Source organism: Triplophysa rosa, linkage group LG18 (genome assembly GCF_024868665.1).
Source record: "Triplophysa rosa linkage group LG18, Trosa_1v2, whole genome shotgun sequence".
Taxonomy (NCBI): Eukaryota; Metazoa; Chordata; class Actinopteri; order Cypriniformes; family Nemacheilidae; genus Triplophysa; species Triplophysa rosa.
Genome location: NC_079907.1, coordinates 8,045,067 through 8,057,282, shown reverse-complemented (window position 1 = coordinate 8,057,282; position 12,216 = coordinate 8,045,067).

Sequence of the window (12,216 nt, the reverse complement as noted above, 5' to 3'; positions counted from 1 at the left end):
GTAGTTGGCATCTTTTGTTGTTATTTTTATAACAAAGAAAAAATAATGCATGTGTGGTAACAACTTATATTTTTGCCATATCGCCTTACTTGCCTGCACTAAAAAATTACACCTTTAAGAAAATAAATAGTAATACTAGGCCTGTATTTAATTTCAGCTCATTGGTTTACATATACTCATTCAAGCAGATGGTTTTATTCAAAGCAACTCAAAATGAGGGAGCATTTAACGTTTTGCCATAGAATCAGTACAGAAAGCTACAAATAAAAGTAATAGTACTAAAGCTATAAGTGAACAGCCTTAAATTGTTGTTTAAGTTTTTTTTAACAATGTTAAATTAAGTTAAACGACAGAAGGTTAAGCCCCATTGTGCACCCTATTTGTGGAAATCTGTGTTGATCTCTTCTCTAGTATTTCAAAATCTACGACAAAGTCTGCAAGAAGCTTTTCTGTGTATTTCATCCAGCATGCTATAACTTTTGCAGCAGAGTGCTCTCATTTAATACTGTATCTACATGCTATAAAGGACAGTCTATTAAGTCAGTCTAGAGTCTTATTTACATCATATTTGAGGAAATGCTGTATATGCCTTCTATCTATATATATGGCCTTTGTTCCCACGCCACATTGATTTGTGCAATATAGTCCTCATTTGAAAACATTCTTTGCTATTGAATTCCCACACAGTGCTCTGCAGCGTGTGCTCAGGAGGTTGCGCTTTCATATCACGGTGCAGGACTGCCAGCCGGATTTACAGGGGCTTTGTGTGTTTGGGAATGTTGCCTGATTGCACCGTGTTTGCTCAAGGCCCTCCTGTGTGAGATAATGTCAGCAAAGGCTAATGAGCTGTGAGCAATGCACTGTCATTATTACACCAAATAAAAGGAGAAAGCTACGGCTATTAAAGGTGAACAAGGTTAAACAGCACGTTCTGAAATTATGCTAATTTCCCATCTCCAGATTAAAAAGTCAGAGGGTGACAATAACCTTTCAAAATTGACTCATTAAACCCTGTGTCACCCAATCACAGTCGAAGAAAATGCTTGTGGCATCCTAAGTGAGACAGCATGGAGAAGGCGACACTATTGTGACACGCGTGGAGAGGTCAGAAAGTTGTCACGCTCAATAGTCAATAGCAAAGCTGCAGGCAGTCACTCGAAGAAAACCCTTCGCTTGAACTTGCGTGACATTTTACCCATGATGCCATTATTGATCCATCACAGATATTTAGCTTTACAGTCACTTTTGGACAATGGAAACATCATAGCTAGTGCTAAAATCCAGGGTGTAATCTTTCTTGATCATGTTCTGTGGACATTTATTTATTGTTTCTTTCTGTTGTTGTTGCCTTGCTGTAGCTGTCATTCTGTGCCTTTTTTCGTTTTTCGTTTTTCTTTTTTTGGGGGATTTTAACATAGAATTTGTATGATTTCAAACTTAATAAAAGACAAATAATTTGTGTTAATAAATTACATTGCGTCTTAAATGAGTCATATGACACGGCTAAAACGAATATTATAGTTTGTTTTAGATGTAATGCGATGTGTATACACAATTTAAAAGGTTAAAAAATGCTGTATTTTCCACATACCATGCTTCTTTGTATCTCCAATTTGCCCCCCCCCTCTCTGAAATGCACAGATTTTAACAAAGCTCATCGCTCTGAAAAGCAAGGTGTGCTATGATTGGCCAGTTAACCAGTGCGTAGTGATTGGTCGAATACTGCAAGCGAATGACGGAAATGTAACGGCTCTTACCATATTTGGAACATCAGGTTTCAAAGCAATTGTACTGACAGTACTGACTTGCGTATACATTTGGGCGGTCTTAGAGGCCATTTACACGAGACCGTTTTCAACTGAAAACGCAAAAAAATATGCGTTTTAGCTGTAGTTTTAGCTTTAGCTTTACACGGAAATGGCGTTTTAGGGGACTGAAAACGCAAACTTTTGAAAACGGCTCTCAAAGTGCAACTTTTTGAAAACGCCGCCGTTTTCGTTTCCATGTAAACTGCAAGACGGAACTTTCTGAAAACGACGACGTCACGCGCATGCATGTTACGCGCTCAGTCAAGCGAGTATAGCTAAAACAAAATAGCGGCTTCCCGTACTGTGAGCTCTCACTGATCGACTATGTATTAACGTTTCCCCAGCAAAATGTGGATTTGCTGCACCCACAAGACCAGCGGAGACACACTATTACATTCGCCAGACTTTAAACACACATATACGTCGACCAACGGTATTAAAAAGCACTTTTGGCTTAGCTGTGCATGTGTACGTGTCAAGGCACGTCCTGTTTCTTTACACAATAACATCGCCATCCACTGGCCTGGCGTGCATACTACAGCATTTTTATCCGTTTTCCTGGATCCGTGTAAATGCAGACCGTTTCGATAACGCTGTCATGTGTACGTGAAGCTTTTCAAAAACGCAACGGAAAAACTTTTCCGTTTTTCATCGTGTAAACATGGCCTTCGTCAAATCATACCACGAACTGACGTGGATTTGTGGGGGTTTGGTCACACGAGGCGTTTCAAGGAAGGTCTGGGTGAGCATTGGCTTTTAGATAGAATGCATATTTTGTTCCGACACTTTAATTTTTGCAATTTTACGTGTCTAATACATGCATGGGCAACTTATAACACACCAAAGACACAGAAAAACACGTATTTGCACCTATGACCCCTTTAAATTAAACGAAGATATTCTGATATGTTCGGATCCAATTATGCCTTCATAAATGTAACATGTTGGAGTTTTAGTTTAATTTACCATTGCCATCTATGTGCTAACAATCATAACACTTTAATGTGCTCTTTAATGCTGGTATTAGTGTTCAGTTATCAGTGGTGTGGGAATATTTTTCAGATAAAAGTATGATTTAAATATCAATATAATCAATAAGTGTTTTCTTTCATTAAATCATTAAGCTGTGTGATTTTGTCGTGTGCTTGCTATCTTACTCAGTAAAATAGTTACTGTGGCAAATGGGGGTTGGAGCCATAAATTATCTAGATCAACACACACACACACACAAAGAGTGTTTTTCACATAAAAATGTTATGAATCAATCCACTGCATATGTTTTAAGTATAATCATGAGTTGTGATGTGTTTTAATGAATCATAGGATTAAGAAACAACGCTACATAATTAAAAGTATTAGATGATTAAGTGTTTTCTTTTTACTAAAAGAATGTTAAGAATGTTGGTATGTTGTCCGGCCACAGGGAACTGTTTCTAGGAGACCACTCCCCAAAAAGAAACTGTCCTGGAGAACATTCCTCAGGACTGGCGATTGACCACAGGATATACGTTTTGAAATGTTATTTTACAGGAACTAAGAAAAAGGACTTCACGGTGATTGGTGGAAACGGAGCAGCACTCCTTAAAAGGCAGAGGAGGAGTCAGAAGATACGAGCGACGTCACATACTTTATAAATATGGGTGTTTTTGAATATTTTGGGGTTGTTGGCTTTTTATGGAGTGAGGAGATCGTCTGACAACCCAAAGCTTTGTTACCTTTTTACATCTGATAATAAAACTTCTGTTTAATTTTAGAGAACGTCTCTGTGCAAATTTTTGAGCATGCAGGACTGCCTTTAAAGTCCAACAGTGGTATCATGACATTTTCGACATTTTAGAATTATCACCTTCTCAAATGCATAACAATTGTGTGATTAAAAGAATAATGTCATTATGAATTGTAATTTATGCAATAGTTCATGACTTTAAAATATGATATCAACTCAAAAATGGGCTAGTTGCACAAGATGGCGCCGGTGAGCGTTTGCGACGCCAGTGTCCGCAGACTAATTTCTGGTAGTGCACTATCGAATTGTTTTGGCTTAACGAAGTGCTCAGCAATGTAAAGAGGATCTGTCATATGGCTTATATATTATTTTCTTCTTTTTTATCTAAAAAACACCCATATTGGCCAAAAATCCGCTTTTTCCCATAGAGTGTTATACGACCGGAAATTACTCTGCTGTCTCAAAAGCTCACCGGCGCCATCTTGTGCAACTAGCGAATTGCAGTCACAGACGGGTGATTCTGAGAAAAGAAGAAAACATTTAAAAAAGAAAGTTGCATCAAGTACATTAGCTACTCTTCTGAAAGCCCGTCCTCTCCATTTGGCACATTTCTGGCCTCATCAGATTGACTCTGTTGTCGAGTTACTTTAACAAGGCACAATACTAAGCCATTGCCCCCAATGCTCTGAAAGGCAGTGAACCCAGAAAAAAATGGCTATAGTAAAAGTTGCCATCATCTATTCATTGTTGGGTATATTTACTATATATGAGAAACCCAAATGGCAACAATTTACGGTATGAAGAATCATCTTTAAAACTTGAACAGCAGCACACAGGTTAAATGTGCCCTAAAATTGACCTCAACAAACTGTGCAGCAAGCCGTCTTTGTTGTGTTTAGTTGTGCTTCAACCTTCAGTCCGTTCCTCTCTATCCGAGACTTGTTTAAGCATACATCTGTTATCATACGCACCCCCTAGCCTTGTTATTTCAGCAATGGATGGTGTTACAGCAAGTGATGAAGGCCAGCTCAGCCCTCGGTTAATGCTTCTCATAAAAACGCAGCTCGCTCTTCAATCGAGACTAGCCCCTGTAAAAATACATGGTAAATCAGGTCACGCGGCAGTCAAATTTAAAGATCAAACAACGCCGCAAGTTGCAAAAAAAGTAAAGTAAAAAAGTAAAGAAGACTCTTATGTGTTTTAACATTTTAAAGATTTCAAGAGGAGTTTACTGCATTTACTAAACATGTCACATCAGAGCAGCCGGAGAGCTGCGAGAGGCTGGTTTGACAACTTAGTATGCAGTGCAGTCAGCCCATTTTACATTATTCATTGCTTTAGAGGATACGCCAAGGAGGCTGAAAATACCCAGTACCCTACATAACCCACTTATTAGGATGACGGGGGACTCAGAGGTGCTCTTTCTGTTTCTAGTTGACAAAAAAGGGTTACCCCGAGCCCTCTCAGATCCTAAGCACATGTCTCAAACTACTTAAATACCTGCCTCGGGTTCTTAGTGCATTGCACTGAGAGCTGAGATCTCATCTGTGAAGCCCACGTGGTTCTGCTTTGCCACCAGTCAGGTTCTGACGCTTCCCTTTTGTTTCACCATGCTCGGTACAGACTAGGTTTTCTCTTCCATTTATCAGTCAGCTCTGCTACTTTGTTAATTGATCGTCTGTCTGAGATCAATTGCGATAAATGCAGAAGTCACATTATTTCAGTATAATGAAGTACAGCTTTGTGTGTGACCCTGGGTCCTCATACTATATATCTGTAATGTATTATGTACGGTATGTCTCACAATATAGCTTAATGTAGAATTCTGTACATACATAAACATTACCCATGAGGGAAGTAGTAAAATGGCAAAATAAGCTCAAAAACCAGGCTCTAAAGGATAACATTTATTCTGAAACCATGGTTCATTTACACTTCATAAAAGCTTCAAAACAGCTATTCAAGATTTTTGTCACATTAGGAAAAGTCATTTTAAACTGTTTAAACGTTTTGCATGCTTAAAGGTCCAGTTTACGAAATTTAGCGGCATGTAGTGGTGAGGTTGCGATTGCAACCAGCGGCTCACTCCACTCCTCCATTTCGAAGCACTACGGTGGCTGACACAGAACTAAGATGTCATCACGTTTTCGCTTCTTTGCGAAAGGAAAGAATGTACGAAACGCCCTCTGTAGGTCAGTTTGTCCATTTGAGGCTACTGTAGAAACAACATGGCGAATTCCTTGTAAGGGGACCTGCGGTGTATGTAGATAAAAATAGCTAATTCTAAGGTAATAAAAACATAACACTTCATCACGTAAGGTCTTTATACACCCCTGAAGCGAATTTATGTATATTATATTGCATTTCTGTCAATAGATCCTCTAAAAATTACACATTGGACCTTTAAATCACTGTGTCTGAAATGTGCCATGTAACTAAATTCCCTCAACCATTGTATCTTATACCTCACATCTACTTGTTTGTGCTGCAAGACCACCAAAAACGTGACCACTCTGACAATTTTTTCGACTTGCACTCGGGCCCATACTGGGTTTCCATGGCGATGCTCTCACCTCTCTCCCGCTGTCACACTAAGGCTGCAGAAACAGAAGTCGTTGACATGTTTTGCATAGCTACAGCTATAGCTCGCAGGAACACTGGCTGAGCGGAGAGGACATAGCAGTTTTCGCTCTACACTAATTTAACCGCAGACATCATGTTTCGACTCCCACACCCTGAACTCCTCTCTCCTCTGATCACACACAAAGAAGGGGCGTGCTTAGGATTCATCGCCCTGCTGGACACCAACTACCTCTTTTCCTGAATCGTGACTGTGGGAGGTGGATCAGCAGTACGGTCTATGCATGCCATGTGTTAAAAATCACACAGTTTGCTGTAAAATCACACATTTGTCGTGGCATCTCTCACATGCGGCACTAACTTCTGGCTCCCCGCTAAGAAGCAGCATTGTTCCTTAAGCGAAAGGCACCTGAAACACAGCATTGAGCCGCACAGGAGAGGGTCCCTGCCTGAAAGAGCTGCCTATGGCCGTAACTTCTAAGACGGAAACGGCCGCGACGTTGGCATTTGCGACCAAAGAAAGCTCAGAGCAAAAACCTATTGACATGCACGCCGAACCCCTGCGGCCTGCTGTTGTCTTACAGCAGTTGGCAGGTAGAGACGAGTGTTTGCAGACAAAGCCGACACACGCTTTTCAGTTTCATTATTTATTTCATTTCAAGTGCCAATCAGGTGCCGGTGTATTGGCAGGTGGCAGGAGTCAGCATGAGGGAAGCTAGGAGGATCTCTAAGGGTGCACGGTTGCATCACCGATCGTCGTTGAGAAACGGAAGAGAGACGATTTTCTCACCAGCAGTGGCTGATTTTATTTTCAAGTCCCTGAGCTGCTGCAAAATTCCCTTTTAAAGTCAGTCGAGGGCACAGAATGGTGATGTAACCCTTAAAATTTTCACACTCTCTGAAGATTTAGGTTCACGCCGTGTCAACAAAAATGACCAAGGCTTGCTGTGAAATCCCTATATTTGCACTCGTTTAGGACATGTCGATAAAAGACCCTCACTGAGAGAAAGTGCATCGGCTACTCTTTTGAAAGCATCTTTTTTGTCCATTTTGTACATTTACGCTTGTCAAGTTAGGTAACAAGGCACGATACTAAGCCGCCACCCCCAATGCTCAAAGAGGTAAAGAGAGGCCAGGGGAAAATCCGTCTTTATGAAGCAAAGGCCACTTGCCCTTGCGTGTCACATTATACCAAATCAGATCTGAAGTAATTAGACATGCGCAAAGAATACAAATAGCAGTTTTAAGGAACCCTGGGGTGGCGACAACAAGCTATATGTCTTTTTATACAGTTTTGTATTCTGACATGAGTTAGAGAACAAACATGAGTAATTGTTTTTCAGCGGGACCTGTCACTTCCAACTTCCAATTTAATTACCATGGGAACATAGGCAACAAGGTTGTTAGAGTAACACAACCTTATTAATAGAAAATGACTACCAGTTGGTCTTAAAACAAGTTGCTAACATGAGGCTCTTTCTTCGGGGGATTTCACATTTTACCTTTGTTGTTCATGTCGCTCGGAGCGGAATAAGGAGGAGGAATGAGGAGGCAATTAAAACACGAGCTGTCAATCTCCAAAAGTGGGGCAAAAATGTCAGCGATAAATCATTTGAATATTGTCAAAATCTACGCAGTGTCACTGTATCAGTTTGTATTATATGCATTTGTTCTACTTTCTTATAAAACAAGGGCACCTGCATTCAGCGCCTCTCGTTTCTATTGCTATATAGAGTTTGGGAAGCCTGGGGATGTCTCACAACAGTGCACTATCCCAGTTTAAACGCGCAAAGTCTAGATTTCAAAGAACACATTTTTCAGTGGTCAGATGAGCAAAACACGTATGCTGGAATGGATGTTTACTGACCTTAGCTCTGCATTTAATTTTTCTTAAAGCTGGTTTCAAAACTCAGGGCTTGTGCCACTCAAGCTGTGACTTAATCCTGGATTTTGTCAAGGGGAAACCACAAGCAGTAAAACTGGACGGAGAAATAGCATTTTCACAGTTCCTGAGTTAAAACTTAAAGGGACAAGTTCACCCCAAAATGAATAATTTATTTCAGCCACGTGTTGTTTAAAAAATGTATGACTTTCTTACATGTAAAAGAAAAACAGAATGTTAATAAATAACAGACTCATTATAATAAAATAAAAAAGTGATAATGTAATAATTCAGTACGTACAGGAACGCTTAAAATTAAGGTGCTTCACGATGCTAGAAGAACCTTTTTTTATCTAAATGGTTCCTTTAACATCCGAAGAACCTTTCTGTTTCACAAAAGGATCTTTGTGGCGAAAAAAAGGTTCTTCTTAATAAAAATTAATGAAAAGGGAAGAAAGGGTGGTTCTTTAAAGAACTTTGACTGAATGGTTCTTTGTGGAATCAAAAATGGTTCTTCTATGGCATCGCTGTGAAGAGCCTTTTAAGCACCTTTATTGTGAATAATTATTTATATAGGCCTAACGAGGAATGAGTATATACAATTTTATATTATTACAAAATAAAAAATCCTGAATAATAAATAATGTTGAAAATTAAGAGTAGGCTAACACAACTCTTAAACCAGAAATCGTTGATAGATTTGTGTGGAAATTTACCTCAGTTGCATAAAACGTAGCTTGACATTGCTTAAGATGCGATCAAAATGCCTCCGTTTTTTTTATTAAATGTGTTCGTTTAATAAAATAATTAATTAATTATTGATATATTGACTAATTAATAGCATATGTCATACTGTACTGTATATTATTATAAAAAATTGGAAAGATACCGATTTCAAACTTATATACAGTATCACCCGTTTTTTCAGGTGGTACAGTTGTACCAAAATTAGTAGAGGCTACCAATAAATTATGTAACAACACCACACAACTGAATTAATTAATCTAAATATAAATGTACATGATTTTACATATATTTTTGTTTTGCTTGATATAACTGTGAATAAAAATGACCATACTTAAAATATAAATGACTAACCTTGTAAATATCGACTTGAAGATATACTGCAAATATGGAGAATGAGGCTGTGGAATGAATCTGGGTATAATACAGACAACAAATGTCACACTTCAACTGTACAACATTGGCATCTGCTGGTGAAGTGGATAAACCCACACATCGAAAATGTGAAGATGAGGAAATAACCTTTAGTTATATGACAGCTTCTGTTCATAGAGTGACGTGTTTTTGAACACATAATAAATATGTACATAAATACTGTAATATATTTGTATCTCTTTTATAATACAATACTTTCTTGGTTTTGTTTAAAATTGTGTTGTAACGTTACACCACTAGAGGGAGAGCTACTCCTACTTTCTATTGCAAATGTTGGAATTTTGTTATTATTGGTATTATTAAGCTGTTTGTAACAGTAGTCCATTATTTCTAATACCAGAATGACCTGAAATGTACAATATATTAACATATACAAAAAGCTATTATTTATACCATCAGCAGCCTTTCATGCATTTTTCCTAGCCTCATCAATCAAGTCATATTCACTTCATTTACATATTTGCCATTATAAAAATGCTGCTTTTTATCTCTTTTGTTTATATGTTTAGTTATTTGGTTATCTGGCTATTTTTTACACTTGTGTTAACTAAACAGCCAGTGTTCATTTTAAGTCCAGCTGTGATCATTTGCATGACTGCACAACTATATCACTAAAAATATCAGTGTGGTTCCACTGGCCACCTGTGCAGGTTGTTTGCTGGGATTGGCTCCAGCACTTGCTACATAAAATAATCAATAAACACTACCCAGCTGAGCAAGACAATAAGGGCACTTCTCAAAGAAATGACCAAGAGTCTAAAATTGTAGAATAGGAGTTGTAAAATGAAAGAAACTGTCCAGACATGAACCATCTCTGCACTTATTCCGCCTTACAGGAAGGGTGGATTGAAGGAAACCACTTCTGAGAAATCTCAGTAAATGAGTCATGTAATTCATTCTGCTGAGTTTGAGGAGGAACGCTCCTGAATTAAATTTGTTTCAAAGCGTGTTGAATGTCATTGAAAGGACAAATGAAACAGTAAAAAATGAGAAAAATATTTCAAGCGCTGTATTTCCTTCCTTGGTCATTTTCAGTGAGTTTTGATCAACTGGGTGCTTTAAAAAAAAACTCAACATGGTGATCTTTACAGTTTCTAAAAAGCTTTAGTGAGAAGTCTCTTAGTGAACAGGCTGAAGCAATTTTCTCTACTTTGATCAAGTAATCAAAAGGCGCCATTAAAGTCTGCAATTACAGTTTCTCAAAGGTGGCTTAATTACATTCTATAGCTTTTCAAAGACAAATGTTCATACAGAGCACATTTGCCATCTGAAGGAGAAAATGAATGCCATTTCCTTTCTTCGCTAATTAATACATTATAATGGGGATCAACTAAGTAATGGCATCTACACGGGCCGGATACGCTCTCACACCGACGTTGCTTTAGAAACCAGCAATCAATTAGCAGTACAGAAGACACGAATCAAATTACTTCCAATCGATTGACCCAGAATATTGCTTACCCCCATACTGTGTGTTTCTAAGTGTTACAAATGATAGCCATGCCTTGGAATTCATTCCCCCATTCTTCCAATCTCAAACCAATGAGGGCTAAGATTGGTGGGGTAGACCGAACAAAACCTCTCGCCATCTGAATGACTAACAGACCTTAAAGAATATATAGCATTTCCTGCCACAAATCTCTCATTGATTTTCCTTTTAACACTGGCTAAATGGAGATACGCTATAGCACTCTGTTTGATGAGACTGCTTTTAATACACATGTGTATGTACAAATGCACACATGAACCCGCCCACAGCCGTCCGTAGGTCTAAATTACTACCATCACCAGTCAATCTACACAAAGTGTTTTACTAGGAAACTGTTTGTATAATTATACTGATGCTCTTCACATAAAGCACATGCATTTAATGCGTAATGTGCACTGTCCCTTTGACATCCAGACCTTAGTCTGCTGAGCTGTGCTACATATATCACAAGAGCCCCTCCTTGTATGACAGTAATTCGACCCTGAGAAAGCTCACCACTAACATACTTTCCGGCTTGCAATTATATACCCTAACAAATACCTACTTCATAATTCATAAATCTTTCAGATTTAACATGATTATAATAGTTATCGAGCTATAGCAGAACTTAAAGGGATAGTTCACCCAAAGATGAAAATTCTGTCATCATTTACTCACCCTCTTGTCATTTCAAACCTGTATGACTTTATTTCCTCTGCAGAACACACAAGAAGATATTTTGAAGAATGTTGGTAATTGAACATTGGCAGTATCCATTCACTTCTATTGTATAGACACAAAACCAGTGCAAGTCAATGGGTACCACCGTCGTTTGGTTACCAACATTCTTTAAAATATCTGCAGAAGAAAGTCATACAGGTTTGAAATGACAAGAGGTTGAGTAAATGATGACAGAATTTTAAACTGTCACAAAAGAACAGTTTGAGCTCCATGTTTCCTGCCTTGGACATATTTATTACCAGGTTTCAAATAAAGTTAACTGTCTTCAGAAGCATGGCCGGATCAATGAAGGATCATCCGTCTGATGCTGTTATACGCATTACCCATCGACATTCGTGAGCGTCTTTGATTAACTGACATGAAACGCAGCAGAGCTCATTTCCTATGGTTAGTCTTTTGTAGACGATCTAAAGGTGAGTATTGATCACTTATCGAGTTTTTAATCAAGTTCAGCGTGGCCATGCAATCTCATTAGTCTGAATGCATGTCAAGCAATTGCTAAGTAACGATATAGCTTTTGCGTAATTAATTCTTTAAGTTTTCAAAAATTTCATTTAACAGAGAAAAATTGATCTTGGAATGGAATGAAGGCTTGTTAACATGAGAGAGAAGTGATCCTTATGCAATATTCATAAACCAGACATGACTGTATTAACATTTATGGTTCAAGCAGTGAAATTAAATGTATATACTGATCTTGAAGTCACTTGCACAATTGAGACTAAAGGAGATTAAAGTGTATGGCCTTAGGGACAGGGAGTGTTGTAAATTACTGCTAGGAACAATGTTACCCAAGTGTGACATATTAAAGACTTTTCTTTAAAAATAAGAG